The sequence below is a fragment of the Artemia sp. Qi Xiang Cuo genome, chromosome 7 (assembly GCF_049724085.1).
Source record: "Artemia sp. Qi Xiang Cuo chromosome 7, ASM4972408v1, whole genome shotgun sequence".
NCBI classification, from domain to species: domain Eukaryota; kingdom Metazoa; phylum Arthropoda; class Branchiopoda; order Anostraca; family Artemiidae; genus Artemia; species Artemia sp. Qi Xiang Cuo.
In genome coordinates this window covers 29,442,068-29,447,944 of record NC_142800.1, presented here as the reverse complement: position 1 = coordinate 29,447,944, position 5,877 = coordinate 29,442,068, and positions in this window count along the sequence as shown.

Sequence of the window (5,877 nt, the reverse complement as noted above, 5' to 3'; positions counted from 1 at the left end):
TTCTTAAAAAAGAGCCTTAATTTTAGGTTTGTAAGGACAGACAGTTAAAAAGTCGATCGACTTGATTTCTTTAAAAAAATTACTTAATTTTAGGTTTAGAAAAACAATCATAATATCGATCGATTTGATTTCTTAAAAAAGAGCCTTAATTTTAGGTTTATAAGGACAGACAGTTAAACAGTCGATCGACTTGATTTCTTTACAAAAATTACTTAATTTTAGGTTTAGAAAAACAATCAAAATATCGAACGATTTGATTTCTTAAAATAGAGCCTTAATTTTAGGTCTGTAAGGACAGACAGTTAAAAAGTCGATCGACTTGATTTCTTTAAAAAAATTACTTAATTTTAGGTTTAGAAAAACAATCAAAATATCGATCGATTTGATTTCTTAAAATAGAGCCTTAATTTTAGGTTTGTAAGGACAGACAGTTAAAAAGTCGATCGACTTGATTTCTTTAAAAAAATTACTTAATTTTAGGTTTAGAAAAACAATCATAATATCGATCGATTTGATTTCTTAAAAAAGAGCCTTAATTTTAGGTTTATAAGGACAAACAGTTAAACAGTCGATCGACTTGATTTCTTTACAAAAATTACTTAATTTTAGTTTTAGAAAAACAATCAAAATATCGAACGATTTGATTTCTTAAAAAAGAGCCTTAATTTTAGGTTTATAAGGACAGACAGTTAAAAAGTCGATCGACTTGATTTCTTTAAAAAAATTACTTAATTTTAGGTTTAGAAAAACAATCATAATATCGATCGATTTGATTTCTTAAAAAAGAGCCTTAATTTTAGGTTTATAAGGACAGACAGTTAAACAGTCGATCGACTTGATTTCTTTAAAAAAATGACTTAATTTTAGGTTTAGAAAAACAATCAAAATATCGATCGATTTGATTTCTTAAAATAGAGCCTTAATTTTAGGTTTGTAAGGACAGACAGTTAAAAAGTCGATCTACTTGATTTCTTTAAAAAAATTACTTAATTTTAGGTTTGTAAGGACAGACAGTTAAAAAGTCGATCGACTTGATTTCTTTAAAAAAATTACTTAATTTTAGGTTTAGAAAAACAATCATAATATCGATCGATTTGATTTCTTAAAAAAGAGCCTTAATTTTAGGTTTATAAGGACAAACAGTTAAACAGTCGATCGACTTGATTTCTTTAAAAAAATTACTTAATTTTAGGTTTAGAAAAACAATAAAAATATCGATCGATTTGATTTCTTAAAAAATAGCCTTAATTTTAGGTTTATAAGGACAGACAGTTAAAAAGTCGATCGACTTGATTTCTTTAAAAAAAATACTTAATTTTAGGTTTAGAAAAACAATCAAAATATCGATCGATTTGATTTCTTAAAATAGAGCCTTAATTTTAGGTTTATAAGGACAGACAGTTAAAAAGTCGATCGACTTGATTTCTTTAAAAAAATTACTTAATTTTAGGTTTAGAAAAACATTCATAATATCGATCGATTTGATTTCTTAAAAAAGAGCCTTCATTTTAGGTTTATAAGGACAAACAGTTAAACAGTCGATCGACTTGATTTCTTTAAAAAAATTACTTAATTTTAGGTTTAGAAAAACAATCAAAATATCGATCGATTTGATTTCTTAAAAAAGAGCCTTAATTTTAGGTTTATAAGAACAGACAGTTAAAAAGTCGATCGACTTGATTTCTTTAAAAAAATTACTTAATTTTAGGTTTAGAAAAACAATCAAAATATCGATCGATTTGATTTCTTAAAAAAGAGCCTTAATTTTAGGTTTGTAAGGACAGACAGTTAAAAAGTCGATCGACTTGATTTCTTTAAAAAAATTACTTAATTTTAGGTTTAGAAAAACAATCATAATATCGATCGATTTGATTTCTTAAAAAAGAGCCTTAATTTTAGGTTTATAAGGACAAACAGTTAAACAGTCGATCGACTTGATTTCTTTACAAAAATTACTTAATTTTAGGTTTAGAAAAACAATCAAAATATCGATCGATTTGATTTCTTAAAAAAGAGCCTTAATTTTAGGTTTATAAGGACAGACAGTTAAAAAGTCGATCGACTTGATTTCTTTAAAAAAACAACTTAATTTTAGGTTTAGAAAAACAATCAAAATATCGATCGATTTGATTTCTTAAAATAGAGCCTTAATTATAGGTTTATAAGGACAGACAGTTAAACAGTCGATCGACTTGATTTCTTTAAAAAAATTACTTAATTTTAGGTTTAGAAAAACAATCAAAATATCGATCGATTTGATTTCTTAAAAAAGAGCCTTAATTTTAGGTTTATAAGGACAGACAGTTAAAAAGTCGATCGACTTGATTTCTTTAAAAAAAATACTTAATTTTAGGTTTAGAAAAACAATCAAAATATCGATCGATTTGATTTCTTAAAATAGAGCCTTAATTATAGGTTTATAAGGACAGACAGTTAAAAAGTCGATCGACTTGATTTCTTTAAAAAAAAAAACCTAATCTTTGGTTTAGAATGACAGTCAAAGGTCGATCATCCAGATTTCTTAAAAAAACCTTATATAAGACCTGAAATTAATAATGAAAAAATACATTTTAATTGGAAATGAAGGATACGCAGGCACAGGAAAGGGGTATAAGCTTCAGTTCTTATTCAGTCTATACTTTCGTAAACCTCAAAATTTTTGCGATATTCTGCATAGTTTCCCCTATTCTCACATTATTCACCCGTTATCTTTTTTTCTGCGCTTCCCATCAAACTGTCAGCCCGCTTCATCTATTAGGCAACATAAGGACTGAAATTAGAAGCTACAAAGTTATTTACCCCCCCCCCCTCCTTCGTTCTATAAAGACTTTTGATACGAACATTATATCCACAACTGCTGCAAAAATAAAAATAAAAAGGATGCGTGCAATCGCTACGTTTCTAAGATAGATGATTTTCCTCAATTTTAAAACTAATGCTAAATCCAGACTAGAGTCAAAATTGTAAACAAAAACAAAATCGAGGACGACTACAGTACTAATAATGTATTTCATGAGCTGGTTGATGTTCTACTTTCAAACGTGGTCTTTATACTTACCAATCAGACAAAAAGGTTTAAGGCATACTTTTTTGGAAATTAGAAAAGATAGAACTTGGAACAACACTTTTTTAATCTTTTTGATGAGTCTTACAAATGATACACAAAAATAGTATAAGTAAGGGACAAGTATCAGTATCAGTTGAATTTAGAGTCGAGTAGAATTTTAAAACCAAAATCTTGGTATTTTAGTGTGCAGCATCTGTGGCGCAGGTGTGACATTGAAATCAACGAGAAACATGGATTAATCATAAATCCTGGCTGCTTCATGCATGGATGTGACTATAGTGTTGCTTGAGCATTATACCAACATCCCTGTAAGACTATCTATATATGGTTATTGTTAGGCAAATGCTAGTTGATGGTATTTTAAGAGGACACAAGGTACCTTAAAATCACTTTACAAGCCTCAGCGACGGCAGACCGTCATAAAGACAAAGGGCCCAAGAGCGAATTTTCCCAGGGGACTAGTCATCATCGAGAGCTGTCAAAAATCTCTGGCTTGACTGTGAAATTTGACTGAAAAGACAATTGAGTTTTACGATTTTTCATCGTCAATTTTGTCAATCAAAGCGGGTTGTCCCACAGGGAGCTCCCAAAGCGGCTACAATGCTTAAATGATAATTCTTTAGAACTGATTTTTAGTGTTTTCCTAGCAGTTATGCTACTTTTAGGGACTGCTGTGTCCTGAACTTGAAAAAGAACATTCTGCACCATTTCATCAAAAATAAATTAAGGTATCAAGGTTTAATTATTAATATCATATTTACACAACGTATTTAATTCCCGTCAGAGAGAAAACTTGACAGAGTTAGGAATAAAAAACATTTAACACATAGATTTAAATTAAGTGTACCTCTACTAATATTCTAGTTATAGAGATTTAAACCAAAATCATCAATTTTCTATTTCAAACTACCCTTAAAAATAAAATTAAAAAAAAAAAAACAATATATAACTCACCTTTCCAGACTCCTCAACCCACCCAAAAAAAAAAAAAATAACAACTAAAAATCTTCTTGACTTGAACTGGAACACAATTATATAAGAACTATTTTTGTTAAGTTTAAAATGAAATAATATATCGGTTCTTAACCTTATTAGTGTTGCCCCCCTCAAATCCTTACAACAGCAAAAAAAACTCATTCACCCCACAGTCCCCTTATAATGAGTATAAATAAACGTTTGAGCATAAATAAACGTTTTATCAGTAGATCCAAATTGCTTCATAAGTTGTTAAATGAACGTTTAATGAACATTAGTTGTTAAATGAACGTTTGAGTATAAATAAACGTTTTATCAGTAGATTCAAATTGCTTCATTAATTGTTAAATGAACATTAGTTGTTAATGTCTGATATATCCGAACCTATCTCAGTAAAGAAGGGAGTCAGGCAAGGTGGTGTGCTGTCTCCATATATTTTTAAAACTGTGCTTGCGGACTGTTTGCGAAAGCTGTCTACTACTGTGTTTTTAGAAAATGCTGCTTTTAGTCACATTGCCTATACTGATGATGTTCTGCTAGTTAGTCATACTAGGTCAGGCCTCACAAAAAATGTAAATGTTCTGATTAATGCTTTGAGGGTGAATGGGCTTTCTGTAAATGCTTCAAAATGCGAGTTTCTGTGTTTTAACACTTTTAACCCTGCTCCTTCTTTATATATGGGTACAATGCTACTCAAGTGTGTCTCAAAGTTGAAATGGCTTGGGATGACTTGTTCTGATACACTTTAGACTACATGTTCGTCTCTGGTTGCTAGTGCTCTACAGTGTATTCGCTTCTCATATGGTAAAATGTCGCCTAATAGAGGGAGGTACAGCCGCCGAGGCTTATGTAAACTTTACCATAGTTTTGTTCTCCTACAATTCTTTTTCTTTCCGGTTTGCAGCCTTTAATGCGCAAAAAACCTTCTTCAGCTAAGGAGAGGCTATTTTAAATATTGTAAATTCCTGCTACATTTACGAAGGTGGTACAGAAATCAGAAGACTATTTCTCATTTTGGACTTATCCAGCCTTTAGTGCTGTTTCACAACATCACTAAGGACCTGAGGACCAATACTTCAAGGAAGATATTTGCCAGTGACCCCCTCACATATTTTTTTTCCAGATTAAAGATTTATAAATATTGTTATGTTACTTATGTTATATTTTTCTTATTATTTCCTTATGGATAATATTATTTTGTTTTGTTTTTTTTACTCCGCATTTATTTTATATTGCGGGTTATAAATAAACTTACTTACTTAAATGAACGTTAAATAAACGTTTGATTATAAATAAACGTTTTATCAGTAGATCGAAATTGCTTCATTAGTTGTTAACTGAACGTTTAATGAACATTAGCTGTTAAATGAACATTAAATAAACGTTTGAGTAAAAATAAACGTTTAATCAGTAGATCCAAATTGCTTCATTAGTTGTTAAAGGATAGTAGATAACTCAAATTTTTCGGATCAACAGGTTCCAGAAATCATTTTAGAAATCAACAGTGAAAAACATATCAAGCTTAAAAGGTTCAAATTCGTCCATTACGGACATATTGTAGTTGCTAACTTGTATTATATAACTACATAATAATTAGTATCGAAATAAAAATCTTCCCGTGCAAGGAGCAGATATTTAAAAATGGCACAGGTTAAAAATGACATTTATAAACTTTGGAAAATTGTAACTAAGCTATTTAAGTTAAAAATGCCGAGTTCATACAGGAAAAAAATAAATTGGATGGAAATCCAAATTCAAACACATTCTTTTTCAGTAAATGTAAGTAATATTTAGAGAATATAGTTCCCTAATTAGTTTTTTTTTAATTAATCTGA